Below are 15,549 nucleotides of genomic sequence, written 5' to 3' on the forward strand. Positions count from 1 at the left end.
CTAAAAAAGTCTGACCCCAAACAGAGAAAGCTTACCAAAATACTGGAAGGATAAAATGAGATCATGCATTAAAAAAATAATAAAACATTTTGGAGATAAATAGGAGGGATTAAATAACCAATGCTACATTTAGAAATAAGACCCATGAATATGTCAGCTAAGGACTCAAATGGAAGAAAAATGATCTAATTATCAAAGCTAGCCTCTGATAGAGTCACTCTATCACAACTGAAATAAGAGGAAAACTGTTCTAACCCAAAAAAACTACTTTATAATTAATGAGAATGGATCATACTCCTCCTCTGAAAGCATTGAGAAATATCAATTGCGTTTTTACAAAGCACTTGTCATTTGCAGAGTATTGATAAGGTGATAAGACCACCAAGACAGGAAAAAAAAATCCTTGTCCTTAGGAAGCTTATATTCTACCTGTATCTGATTGCTTGGAGAAGTAAAGGAATTTGCTTGCAGTCACAGAGCCAGTGTAGTCAGAGGCAATATTTGAATCCAGGTCTTATCCATCTCTAGAAGGTTCTCCTTTACCTAAGCCTCTTACAATCCTTGACTTCCTCGCATTTCTGCTCAGATCCCTCCTTCAGAAAGCCTACCCCAGTTTTCTCCAGCTGCCAGTACCTTCCTCTTCCTCTGCCATCTGTGCTACTTCTGTCCTGTAGCTACCTTGTTTTTTACATGTTGTCACCCCATTAGAATATAAACTCTCTGAAAATAAGGACTGTTTTGTTTTGGCATTTTTGTGTCCTCAGCACTTAGCACTCTGCTTGCACATTATAAGTGATTAATTAATATTTTTGTTTGATAGATTGACTTTATCCTATTTCTAGGACCCCAGACATTAAGGAACACCTTCTCTCTTGGAAGAGATGGACTTTTGGAAAGGTTCTAATATAAAAAGGGAGATGATTTGACCAGTTGCAAGGAGGCTGGCATTCTCCTTGGGGTGTGATATGGAAGAAGCCTTGAAAATAGTCAGGTCAACATAATTTATAAGAAACCGAACCATTCTCCAATTGATAAATGGTCAAGGGATATGAACAGACAATTCTCAGAGGAAGAAATTGAAACTATATCCACTCACATGAAAGAGTGTTCCAAATCACTACTGATCAGAGAAATGCAAATTAAGACCACTCTGAGATACCACTACACACCTGTCAGATTGGCTAAGATGACAGGAACAAATAATGACAAATGTTGGAGGGGATGTGGGGAAATTGGGACACTAATACATTGCTGGTGGAGTTGTGAAAGAATCCAGCCATTCTGGAGAGCAATCTGGAATTATGCCCAAAAAGTTATCAAACTGTGCATACCCTTTGACCCAGCAGCGCTACTACTGGGATTATATCCCAAAGAAATACTAAAGAGCGGAAAGAGACATATATGTGCCAAAATGTTTGTGGCAGCTCTTTTTGTTGTAGCTAGAAACTGGAAGATGAATGGATGTCCATCAGTTGGAGAATGGTTGGGTAAATTGTGGTATATGAAAGTTATGGAATATTATTGCTCAGTAAGAAATGACCAGCAGGAGGAATACAGAGAGGGTTGGAGAGACTTAAATCAACTGATGCTGAGTGAAATGAGCAGAACCAGAAGATCACTGTACACTTCAACAACAATACTGTATGAGGATGTACTCTGATGGAAGTGGAAATCTTCAACATAAAGAAAAACCAACTCACTTCCAGTTGATCAATGATGGACAGAGGTAGCTACACCCAGAGAAGAAACACTGGGAGGGGAATGAAAATTGTTAGCACTAATATCTGTCTGCCCAGGTTGCATGTACCTTCGGATTCTAATGTTTATTGTGCAACAAGAAAATGATATTCGCACACATGTATTGTACCTAGATTATATTGTAACACATGTAAAATGTATGGTATTGCCTGTCGTCGGGGGGAGGGAATAGAGGGAGGGGGGGTAATTTGGAAAAATGAATACAAGGGATAATATTATAAAATATATATATATATATATAATAAAAAAAAAATAGTCAGGTCAAGATTCTCATACTGTGCTTCAGGGACATATTTTCTTGAATCTTTAATTCCTCCTATTTATGGTGTCATTATCTCCAATGTGCTTTCATATGCATGATCTCATCTTATCCTTCCAGTATCCTGGTGTACTTTCTCTTGAAGGTTGTCAGATGGTGCACAAGTTCAAAACTTTTTTTAGAATAATACTAATGTTTTCATTTCTAATATGCCAAACATCAATAGCTATAACCCACATAAACAAAAGCTCTTTGGAGATTCTCAGTAATTTTTAAGAGAATAAAGGGATCTTAAGGCCCCAAAGTTTGAGAAATAGTAGAGGTAGTGGTGAGTGATCATAGCAGTAGTAGTAATAATAAAAGGAGGAAGGAGGAAAGGAAGAGGAAGAGGAGGAGGAAGAGAAAGAAGAAAGAAGGAAGAGGAAAAAGGAGAGAAAGAGGAAGAAGAAAAAGAAAGAAGAAAGAAAAGAAGAGAAGAAAAAAGGAGGAGCAGAAGGAAAAAGAATAAAGGAGGAGGAGAAGAAGGAAGAAGAGGAAGAGGAGGAAGAAGAGGAAAAGGAGGAGAAGAGGAGGAGAGGAAGAAGAGGAAGAGGAGATGTAGTAGTAAAGGACTAAGGAAATTAGGAGCAATATTAAGCAAATTTTTCTAAGAGGAATGGAAATTACAGACTAAAGGGAAATTGATCAGACATCAATTTGGTGTAGTTTTTGAAGCAAAGAGTGACATTTTTGGATCTCATCCTTTGTACAAAATCCCCATGTTAGAAAAAGCCAAATAATGGAATTTTCCAACCATAATTTGGCTCCTCTTTGAGCTAAACAAAGTCTTTAGGGATGTAGTGGCAGATGCTCAGCAAGCTTTTGCTCCCTGAAGGTACTCTGTTTACCATTTTGTCTCATTCTTCTTCGACTTAACTGTTTGTGCTTACCTTCTCTCAAGAGCCCTCACATTCATAAATAATTCTATATAGCACTATTTTTTTCCTAAAAATATGCTTGCCATTATTCCAAAAGAAAAAAGAAGATGAAATAAACAAAACATGAAAAACCACAGAAAAGCTTGAAAATGTTTAATGATTCATTTTAAATTACCTTAGAATCCAAGGACAAAAAGGAGAAAATGCATTATTTTACAGTTTATAATGGCTCAGCAACCAATCCTGGATAAAACACAAAGGGAAATTAAAATTCCATTGTATGATGTCCAGAGCTTCTCTCTATCCCTGAGGCAGTCCCTGATTGTATCTGTTTGCTGCTGTAAAGAACCATCAAGTAGTGATGCTGTGACTCTCTACCCTGGTTATCCCACATTGGGAGCAGTGCATTTTAGGAATTTCAGGATGCTACATTTTGGGACTACAAGATTGTGTGTACCCAAGAAAAAGTGAGCAAAATGGGGGAAAGTCTGGATTCTAAGCCTTAGAAAAAATCATCTGAAGAATGTTTATCTTGGAGAAAACAAGGCTAGGAGTAATCTGATTGTCGCCTTCAATGTTTCCGATTGACTTTATGAAGAAGAGGATTCATTGAATTTATTAATTGTCCTTAAAAGGCAAAATTAGGAATGAAGGGAATTTAGAGTCTCATTTCATTCAGCTCAATACACGGACCTTGTGAGTCTTTTCCAAAGTGGAATGGTCCACCTCTCTGGATTGAGAGTTCTTCATCACCAAAGTTATTCAAGAGCAGGTGAGAGGATAATTTGATAGTGATGTCATCGAAGGTATTTCTGTTCAGAGATGGGCTGACAGTAGGGGACAAATGAAACTGTCTACTCAATTTATGCAGAAAGGGGTGTCATGGGAGTCCTTCAAAGCAGTAGTGTCAAAATCAATTAGAAACATCTTACTTGGTTCTGAGGGGAAAGCGAGGCAAGTGACTTTGCACAGACCCCTCTCACTTAAATCCAATTCACTTGCATGTTATAGTATTACTTCCCCGATGCCATAGTCCTCTTCAAGAACCAAGGACAAACAACATAAACAAAATTATATTTGTTTTATTACATATTTCCCAATTACATTTAAATCTGCTTCAGGTTCACCCAGGATTTTTTTTTTTGCCATAGCATATTTTACACTTCTGTTCCAAAGAAGCAGATTTGATGCTAGTCAGCTCCAGCTGAGAAAACCATTAGCAATTGACTCCCCCACAGTTTTTGATTTCTTAGGAATATTCATCACAGAATCACCTACTATTGATCACATAGATACGAGACAAAAAGATGGCCCTAGACTTTTCCAGGCTAGCTACTATCTAGGAGTCACCATTTCTGTCAGATTGGGGAGGATATCCACAACCTGTGCTAGAATCTACACAGCTGGATATCCTCACTAGAAATCCCAGGAAGAAATAAAATCATAATTTACAGTTATAAGAAGGGAAGCTCTCTCTTCTTGTAAATCGATACCCATCTTCCTCTCCAGCAAATAAACCAAGATACATTTCCAAGTTCATCCAATTTCAGATGAATCTCTGAATTCCTAGGAAGGGTAGAGTACTTTCAAAAATCTCTCCCCAATATTCAGAAATTAGTCAATATAGGATAAAATAGTAAATAGAAAATAAGTAGATGACTAATCTATGTCTATATTTATGTCACTTGTCTTTGTGGTTATTTGAGTCTATATCCATATTCACATCTATCTGCATCTATATATTTCTATCGAATTTTTCTACCTCGATATTGAATGTATGATGATTGATTGAAGGAATTGGGAAATTTTTTCTTGTAGAAGACTAGGCTTATGTCTGATATGATACAAGTATTCAAGAATTTGTGTGGCTGTTATATAGTTTATTCTTCCAAAGACAGATAATAAGAAAAAAAGTTTAGAAGTTTCTGAATTGACTAACAGGTAAATAAATAGTTACTGGTTTTTTGGGGGGAAAAAAGAATTTCTCCCTATGTCTGGCACTAAAAAGTCTTTTAAAAAATCTAAATGACACATGGTCTCCCAAATGTTATATAAAGAGTCTCAACAGAACCAAAAGAACATTGTACACAATAGCAATAAGATTTAGTGATGATCAACTGTGATAGACTTGGCTCTTCACAACAATGTGGTGATTCAAGGCAATTCTAATAGACTTGGGATGGAAAATGCCATCTGCATCCAGAGAGAGAACTATGTGGATTAAAGCATAGTAGTTTCACTTTTTGTTTGTTAGTTTGTTTGTTTCTCATGTTTTTTCTCCCTTGTTTCTTGCACAACATAACATATAGGAAAATATATATATATATATATATATTTTTTTTTTTTTTTAAATTACACATATTTAACCTATATCAGATTACCTGCTGTCTTGGAGAGGGGGAGAGATAAAGGAAGGAGGGAGAAAAAAATTGGAACACAAAGTCTTATAAAAGCAAATGTTGAAAACTACATTTACATGTATTTGGAAAATAAAATATTGTTGAAAAATTTTTCCAGCACTTTTTTAAGCAACTTTAAAACTCTTGCCTTTACGGAGGGCCCAGACCTACTGGTAGGCCTGGAAAACAATGTCATCCATAAATATAAATATTATATGAATTCAACAAACAAGCATTTATCATTTTCAGGACACATTGCATAAAGATATAAAGCACATCCATACCTGATTGACCACTAACAATTGACTTTCTAATCTCATGGGATCAGTATAGCAGTAGGCAGTTATAGCCAGAAGTACACCTGCCATAATCACAGAAGCCAGAAGACTCACCTTTGGGACCTCTAATTACTCTAGTCTCCCTTTCTTCATCCCATTGCCCTACAATGCCCCAACACAAATCCAATCCTATTGACTATTCATTTCTATTGATGATACTTGACCAGATGACTAGGCTATATTAACCATTCCTCTTGACTATACTTGACTAGGCTATATTGACTAAATTATATTGACCATTCTTATTGAGTACATTCAATCCATTGCTATTGACCATTGCATTATGAAATGTGGGAGGCCAGATCTGAATCAGGCTAGTACCATGTTTCAGGTTCAGAATCAGAAAGAAATGAGCACTAACCATCTAACAATGAACAAAGGAAATGTGTATAATTATCTCGTGGAAAGTCTATCTAGCTCAGTTGGGCACAGTTTCTCAGCCTCTGTGTCGCTCATCCAAAGCCCATGTCAGTCCTGAAGAAGCCCTAATTCCTATGTGTTGGTTTTTGTACTTGGGCCACCAGGAAGTCACATCCATGGCCAAGTCCTGGATCAATTAAATCTCAAGGACTTTTTAAGGAAAAAAAACTAACAGCCAATATGGCAGAAAATTTAATATATGTTTCTTCTACCACAGTCCTTATTTACAGATGAAGAGAAATGGAGTTTCTCTATTAGTAAGTAATTAATTTGAGACCATTTCTGATTTCAGATCCAATATTCTCTGCCATACTTTTCAGTGGCTGCTTCCTTCATTTGTGAAAATCAACATAAGAATATAGCAATCTGTACCAAATATTCAGAGAGGCATTTCAATACTTTGGAAACATTTAATGATTTTTGGTCTAACTTCACTTATATTCTCTTCCCTTACATCTTAGGGGAATGAGCGAACCCCAGATTGGATGGATTGGCTGGTAAATATAAAGATGAAGGAGTGGTATGAAGCCCGAAGGAAAAAAGATAGACACAGTGGCAAAATGGAGAAACTAATTTGTATGGTCATATCCTTTCTCAGTCTTGGGAATAGATAGGAAATAATTGCCTGAGTCCTAAAAGGTGACAGATGCAGTCAGATAATAAATAGCTCCTATCCTATTGATAGACAAAGCCAGGGTCATGTGCAATGGTCAGCTTTCCTGCAGCAGTCCCAGTGGGAATGAGAGCACCCAAACCAGTATAAAGCCATGGCTCTGAGTGACCTTGTCCCTTTCCACTGGAAGATAAAAGTGGCTGCCTTTTTTACTAGCTACATTATCGTGGAACAGATCCAAGAATCAAGGAGACATTAGACTCAAATATTTTCATTCTGGGAAGCATAGATAAAGACAGGAGGGACCCTACTTGAGCCACAAATGATGGAAGGTTTTGCTGTTAATATATTCCTTTGATTTTACCTGCTTTTATTAACCTAACTAAATGAATTATTTACCTGTGGATTTTAGGGTGAGGCAATTTAGAAACAATGTGCAAGCTCTAAAAGGAAGTGGGGATTTTCCAGGAAGATGGAAACACATGAACAAAGGAAAGGAGTACTTGTTCCATACACACAAATGCAAACACTCTCTCCATCTGTCTGTCTCTGTCTCTTTCTCTTTCACCCTTCCTCTCTGTTTTTATATATCATAATATCATTATATGTGTATACACACATCTATAAGTATACATATATATAACATAAATATATATATGTAATTATGTGAATGTATATGCATTATAAAAGTAGGTGGGTGTCTGTGTGGATGTGTCCCAATTTTCATTACTTCCCTATTTTGTATGGAACGTTTCTGGGTGTGATTGCCTCAAAAGCTTACAAAGTGAAGTATTTTGTTTTTACTTCTTTTCACATTGTCCTTACCATGGAATCACATAACAACCCTTTTCATAACCTCATCCAAACTTTCTGCCTGAGTCATACATCCAACGTCACTTGGACTCCTGGCTGGTTTGGAAGCCACTCCCTTGGAACAGGCTGTGCTTCTTCCTTGAGTTGACAGGTTATGTACCAAGATTTTTTTTCATCTCTATTGAAAACATTTCATTTGTTGCCAAACTATATGTGAAGGTCTGGCCTCCGAGGCTCCTTGGAGACTGAAACCAGAGAATCGCCGGATGTACATACATGATATGAAAGTCAAATCGGAACAATGGCTTTACAAAGGTACCTTACCATGGGACTTGGGAGCAGAACAGAAAGGATTTCATAGCAATCAAAGCCATCCATGAGCTTTATTTAGGAAGGGCTTATTAGGCAAGAATAATCTTCTCTTATGAATGAGATCTTAGAAACAAAGCCCCATGGTTTGATTTCAACAAGGACTCTTATTGCCCATCAACGTATTTACTGATCAATGATGGACAGAAACAACTACACCCAGAGAAGGAACACTAGAAAGTGAATGTAAATTGTTAGCACTACTGTCTATCTACCCAGGTTACTTATACCTTCGGAATCTAATACTTAATGTGCAACAAGAAAATGGTATTTACACACATATATTGTATCTAGGTTATATTGTAACACATGTAAAATGTATGGGATTGCCTGTCATCAGGGTGAGGGAGTAGAGAGAGGGAGGGTATAATTTGGAAAAAGGAATACAAGGGATAATATTATAAAAAAATTACTCATGCATATATACTGTGGGGAAAAAATTCTAAATTAAAAAAAAAAAACATATTTACTGATCACCAAGCACTGCAGTGACAACTGGGGATACAAAAACTATCTACTCCCTGAACTCAAGAAACTTACAGTCTTTTAGGGGAAGGATGACACAGACACATAGATAAATGGATACAAAGCCAACTGTAATAATAATAATAATAATAATAGGAATGGAGAGATAAATGGGATAAGAAATTTGAAAAAAAATGAGAAAGATATGGACGAAACAAAAAGAGAAGGATTCTAACAGGTAAAGATGTCAGTCAACAAATGTTTGTTGTAAACAAATGTAGACACTGTCAGGCAAGGGAGGAAGTAATAGAATACATTGAATCACAAGAAATGATGACTATAAGGAATTCACAGAAGTATGAGAAGGCTTGTGTGAACTGATATAGAGCTAAGTAAGCAGAATCAAGAGAGAATACACAAAATAATTCAACATCAAGAGTCAGTCAAAGTGAATTACAATGATTAATCTTGGTCTGATAGAACAGATAAAGAAACAACACTCAGAAAAGAGAAGGGGATTATAGATGAGATATGATGGATAGTCAATCAATCAATAAACATTTATCAAGTGCTTACTAGGTGCTAGGTACTGTGAATATACTGTCAAACAACATCATTTGTCACTTGGTTTTCTTTAACAGCTTTTCCCTGTTAAAAGTGAGACAAAGTGATGTTTTGAAAAGAGTATTGAATTTGGAATCAAAAAGATCTGGATTCAAATCCTAATTCTAACCCTTGAATGAATGAATGAATGTATTTGTTAATGCTTACTCTTTGTCCAAAAGTCTGATAATTTCTGGGTAATCAGACCCTCAAAGAAGCAGATTTGATGGAGGGAAACAATACACATGAGGGAATAGCAGCCAAGAAGGGTTATCTTGAATTCAAGAATGGTGAATGGAATCCTGCAGCTAGGACAGAACTGATGTTATTATGGTTCCAAAACTAGAAAGGGAAAGAGGGTTCCAGACAATACAGATGGCAAGGTGTCTGGCAGGCAAGAGTAAGGCAGGGGAGTAAAGTAAAGCACATCCTGATAAAGTGATCAGTCAGAATTTTTCCAGGATGAGAGTTTCAGGGCTAAAAGAGTTAAATTCTACAGTATATAATGTGTGGTTCAGAAAGCAAAAATTTGGACAAGTCATAACTTCTCTTGACCTCTAATCCCCAAGGGTCTGGGGACAAGGGAAAGGAGATACATAGGGAAATGATTTAGGTATGAAAACAAAAATCAGCAATACAACTATTTACTTTTGGTTTCCTTTCTTCCTTTTTCTTTTTCTTTCTTTCTTTTTCTTCCTTTCTTTCTTTTTTCTTTTTCTTTATTTCTCTGTTTCTTCCTTCATTACTTCTTCTACCCTTTTTCTTTCCTTCCTTTTCTCCCTCCTTTTTTCCTTCCTTCCTTTCCTCCATCCTTTCTTTCTTCCTTCCTTCTTTCCTTCCTTCCTTTCTCTTCCTTTCTTCCTTCCTTTTTCTTTTCTTTTCTTTCTTTTTTCCTCTGTTTCTCTCTTCCTTTTTCTTCCTCCCTTTCTTCTTAAGAATCAATAGATTTTGCAAATAATTTAGATTTCAGGAGTAAGAAAGAAAGAAAAGTAAATAATGATTTAATATTCAGGCCTGAAAGACAAAGAAAATAGTCATAGGAATTTGAGATAAAGGGGAATATGAAGCTCAATATTAAAATTAACAAGCAACATCATAGAGCTTATCATTCAAGATATCATATCAAAAATGATATCATATCTGACCCTAGAGTAGACATAAAAACTGTCAGAAGTCCACAAGCCCAGTACCTGACAAAAATTAGTTAAATAGAATAGATGGTGGGAGGAGAAGAAGTATTGAAAATTGCTATAAAAATAAACAATATAAAGTTCTGTTCTTCCACTGCTCTATGCTGCTGTGTGCAGATGTTTATATTCCGTGACAGTGATTGAGTGAGGAGGAGCGGTAAGGAATTGGGGATACTTACTGAAGGCGCATACTATAAAATCACCTTCTTTCTTGGATTTCATGACAATAATGCAAAAAACTAAAACTGCCCCACTTCTTAGGATTGCTGCTTTAAAAAAATGCATTGAAACTTCCTGACAAATTTAGAAGCTTTTAGGGATGGTATCTAAAGGTCCTTCTGCTGAGTTAAATGCTATGGTAAAACGGATAAAAATGGCCAAAATACACTCCAAACTTCTCTCCTTTATAAGACCAAAATAACATTTAGAAGTCATTGCCCTTCTTAAAATCATTTTCATCCCCTCACACAGAAATAGGAAAGGGATGAATGACTCAGATTTCACAGTTGAAAATTATTCTCTGAGACTTTAAAGATTTCATAACTATATTCATTCGGCTCTGAGGAGTTTGCCTCCCCCCCCCCCCCCCCGCCCCAGTCTGCATGTGATTAATTTGGAAGGTTGTCTATGGAGTTCAAAGACTAGACTGATTTCTGGGATTAGATTCCCCTCCTCCCCCCACCTAGATTTCAGAGATCAAAAGAATAAAATCCCAGCAAGAGAACAAGGGAGGCTGAAGAGCAATATATCTAGTGTCTGAGACATTAAAGGAGATAGTCAAAAGCTTAGCATCTCCATGACTTCCTGTGTGACTCTAGGCAAGTCAGTTAAACTATCTTTGCTCCACTTCCTCCTGGGAGATAGAGTATTTATAAATAGAAAGCATTTCTGTAGGCACTGACTACCAAATAAAGTCCAAACGCCTACAGAGAAGGAGGTTTTAGCTCAACATACGTAAAAAACTTCCCAAGCATCAGAGCTGTGCAAAAATGGAATGGGATACTGAGAGGCTGGATGGATTTGATGTCAACAGGTAGAAATGAGGGGATGGAGATGCAAAGGGACAGAATTCCAGGTGGAGGGAGCTTTTAATATTTTTACTGTTCCCATGAGTTATGAGTGTCCCATTAATAGAAGTATTCAAAGTTTTGATGAAGTCAAAGTTCAGACCCAAATGCTCTTATTCCAATTACAGCAATTTTTCTGTGCTATGCTGCTTTGTAGTATTATAAATAGAATTTATGATTTGAGATGAGACTAAATGATCTCTGAGATCCTTTCTACCTCCAAGATTTGATTATTCTAGTCTAGTATTCCAACCACAATCTACCTCCATATCTTATATTTTTATCTTCTTAATTTTATCTTGCAATTTTTTTTCCTTTCCATAATCCAGCCACAACAGACTTCTATTCATTATCACTGTCATTGCTATCATCTATATAGAAATTTCAGGTTTGGAAACACTTAACAGATATTATCTCATTGGATCTTACAACAGCCTTGGGAGATTGGTGCTATTATTATCCTATTTTACAGATAAGGGATCTGAAGTTGAGAAAAATTTAGTTTAAATTGTTTTGAAATTGGGTTAAGTGACTTGCTCAGAATCACACAAGGATGGATTGAATTCGGGTCTCTTGCATCCAGTTCCAGCACTCTTTCCACTGCCTCCATGCTTTCCTACCTCTGATATTTTGCTCAGTTCCCTACATCTGCTATGCCTTCTCTTTATTCCCCTCTCTCTGTCCATCTACCACATACCAGTTAACATTCGATTTAAATGCTACATTTAAATGCCATATAAAACTTTTCTTGATCCCAAAAGATGGAAGTGAGCTTCAAAATTCTCCAACCTAACAAGAGACATGGAAAATAAAACATGAAGGATGAATATTTTCAAGGTTGGGAAACAAAATTGGATCAAAACCCTCTAGAATTAATTCATCATCATATGTCTCTTGGATGATCACTACTGATTGTTAATGAATTGGACCCCACAAAACAAATGAGAGAAAAGAAAGTAACAAAATTTACCAACTAATACACTCTCAAAAAACTAGAAAGACCCAACAGAAATAAATGATTTCATGGTACAGAAAGAAATATTAAAAGAAAATTAAACAAATGGAAAAAATAGAAGAAAATATAAAATATCTGACACCACGAACAACTGGCCTGTAAAATAGGTGAAGAAGAAATAATTTAGGAATCAAAATCTATGATTTATAAAGATTCTATTTCAAGACATTATAAGACAATATAACAAAGTGCTAACATTGAATCTGGTATTCCAAGACACAACTCAAGAAGAAGAGAATGATTCCAAAACATCTAGCAACAAATTTTCAAACTGGAATGCTGAAAGCCATAGCCAAAAAAAAAAAAAAAAGAAAAGAAAAAAGAAAAGAAAAGAAAAAAAAATAAGAAAAAAACTTGGATACAGTACTTCAAGAAATCATAAGTGAAAATTTTACCAGATCTATCATAACAAGAGAGCAAAGTTAAAAAAAAAATAGACAGAATCCCTTGTTCATCTTCTAAAAGAAATCCCAAAAAGAAATCCCAGTAACATCAGCCAAAATCCAGCTTATCTAAGATGCAAGAAAAAAATACCATAAGCAGTTACAGGTCATCCTTGGTAGTGAATCTTTGGGAAATAAATCATCAACCTGTCATGCAGTAAATCAAAAATTATATTATAGATTTAGAATTGGAAGGGATTTTTAAGATTCTCAATCCAACGTCCTCATTTTACAGATGAGTAAATTAAGGCCCGTAGAGGTGACTCACAGCTAGAACACAGGTCTCCCTGAATCTCAATCTTTCTCTTTAACCATTAGGCCAGGCACAAGTGATAGATTTTGAACAGACTCCAGTTAGAAATGCCATATGGACCTGGCCCTGACCCAAATTTTGGTCAAACTATTAGCCAAATTTCAGCCAAGATCTTGGCAAATTTTAGCCAAAATTCTTGGTTTTTTTTTTTTTTTTTTTGAAAGGAAGTAGAGAGATTTGTTCATCTCACCCCCGCTTTTCAAATGCAGACCCAAAATATATTTAACTCTTAACAGGTGTTTTCTTTCCTTCCCCTTCAACCCTAAAGAGTGAGAACAGATGAAAATTAACATCAAAATATCTTGGAAATTCTGTCGCCTGCTCCATAGCAATTCAGCCTTCCCCCATAACTGAAGACTGATTACAGGAATTTTTGATGCTGAGTGATACAAGCCACATGCCAAACACACACACACCAGAATACACTACACTTTCTCTGCCTCAGGTAAATAGCGGGAGTTGTATCACTACACTGTTTATGGCAAAGCCAAAACAAGGTGTTATAGAACAGATGTTCTTATGGAAATAAAAAAAAAAAAGAAAGAAAGGAGAGAAAAAACCTTACAGCTTAAAAAAAAAACCTCTTCATTTCTTTTTTTTTTCCTAGTCCCACAAGTGTTAAAGTTTTAACAGATGGTGCTAACCAACTTGTCAGATCTCCAAGACCTCATGTATGCTGCAGCCTGCTAGGTTTCAGCTGAACAGTCAGACCCCCATTTTAAATGGCAACCCAGAGATAAATCAGGTCCTTGGATGACAGTGAGCAGTGTTCTTTCAAGCTGCCAATGAGAACATGAATTAAAAGTGAACAAAAAATAGACAGAAAGCACATTGTTGCTGTAAATCAGAGCCCTGTGAGAAGCGATGGCTTTGCTCTTAATGATGTGCATCAGGGAGAGTTTGGCCTTTGGATGGTGGGTGACTAGAGAGAGCCCAGGGTGGGAAGGTGTCACGGGAAAGGAAACGAGAGCAAATGGAAATAAGAGGGCAAAGGGATCCGCTTCGTAGCTCGTCACCCACCTCTTGGGCACTTGGCCGAAGAGACAGGCTGTTTCAGGCCCCCTCATCCCCCAGCCTCTGCTTCATATCTACTGACTGCACATGACAAATTTATGTATTCTCATAGGACTACACACAAGGTCAAAATCAAAGAGACCTCAGGAGGTCTCAGGAGCTGTCTAGTTCAACCCCCCCCCCATTTTATTGGGGAGGCACCTGAGGCAGAGAAACATTAGTAACTTACCCAAGAATCATGGCTGAAGTATAAGAAGGAACTCTCAAACATCCCACTTTGGACATGAAGAAAAGGGAAAATGATTTATTTGTTGAAGGCCACACAGATAATTAGAATTAGCATTGGAAGGCAGAATTTGACTCTAGAGCCAGGGATCCTTCCACTCTATCACCCTGCTAGCTGATAATTTCCCATGGGATTGAAGAGAAAATATTTATTAAGCACCTATGATGTGCCAGGCACTGAGTTAAAAATTCTACAAATATTTTCTCATTTGCTCTTTTGGAAAAGTATAGATTAAAAAAACAAGCTCATAATGCAAATCACTTATATTTAAAATATATGAATATATATGTGTGCATATATGTGTGTATATATTTACAAATGCATCTGTGTGTATATATGTCTACATGCATATATATATGGGGGTATATATATACATATATATGTGTGTGTATGTATGTATGTGTATATATTTACAAATGTGTCTGTGTGTATATATGTCTACATGCATATAAATACGGGGGTATATATATGTATGTGTATGTATAGGTGTATGTATATAGGTATGTATGTGTATATATGTGTATACATATATTGTGATATGTATATATATTGCACATCTGTGTATATTTATATAAATACACATGTGTGCATATACACATGTATACGTTATATGTGTGGGTATGGATATGTGTACAAATAAGTGTGTACATGCCTATATGTGTGGTATATATTATTGTACTTTTGAGTATGTGTGTATATATGTGTGCATATATGTGTATGTTTGTGTTTGCATGTGTAATATATGCATGTGAGTGTGTGTACATAAATATACATATGTGTAGACAGATACATGCATGTGTGTATGTATATTCATTGGATCATAGATACAGAGCTGGAAGGGACTTCCAAGGTCATTTAGTCTAATGTTTTAAATGGAAAAACAAGTCCAGATAATATGCATGTTCATGTAACAGGTATTTACTGTCACTCCAAAAAACTTTTGAGCTTCGAGATCAAAATTACTTGTTTAATAATGTTTAATTTCCCTAAGTTGTTCTTCTTCCCCATCCAATCATTATTGAATCCCATGACCACATCTCCTGCAAAAGAATAGTTTACTTAAAATAGAAAGCGCTGTAATCTCCAGAGGCACCAAACAAGAGGCATCAAACACAGGTTTCATGTGGACATCACTCCAAAACACTTCCTCCTCCACATCCGCCTTCCTCCTGCTCCCCTCCCACCTCTTCCTACAACTTTAGCTGCTTCTGGGAAGGGAGATACAGGAATCCAGAGAATAGTGGAAACTACAAGTGGGGAGAGAAGG

At 36.3% G+C, this 15,549-nt stretch overlaps 1 long non-coding RNA gene across 1 annotated transcript in view; it reads right to left on the reverse strand.

The window, feature by feature from the left end:
• LOC141544683 (uncharacterized) overlaps positions 1-15,549 on the reverse strand; it is a 285,498-nt gene that overhangs the window by 201,086 nt on the left and 68,863 nt on the right. The window contains exon 2 of the long non-coding RNA XR_012482757.1: positions 3,110-3,177. This is a non-coding gene — a long non-coding RNA (uncharacterized LOC141544683). The remainder of the gene's footprint in view (positions 1-3,109; positions 3,178-15,549) is intronic.

This window comes from Sminthopsis crassicaudata, chromosome 5 (genome assembly GCF_048593235.1).
Source record: "Sminthopsis crassicaudata isolate SCR6 chromosome 5, ASM4859323v1, whole genome shotgun sequence".
NCBI classification, from domain to species: Eukaryota; Metazoa; Chordata; class Mammalia; order Dasyuromorphia; family Dasyuridae; genus Sminthopsis; species Sminthopsis crassicaudata.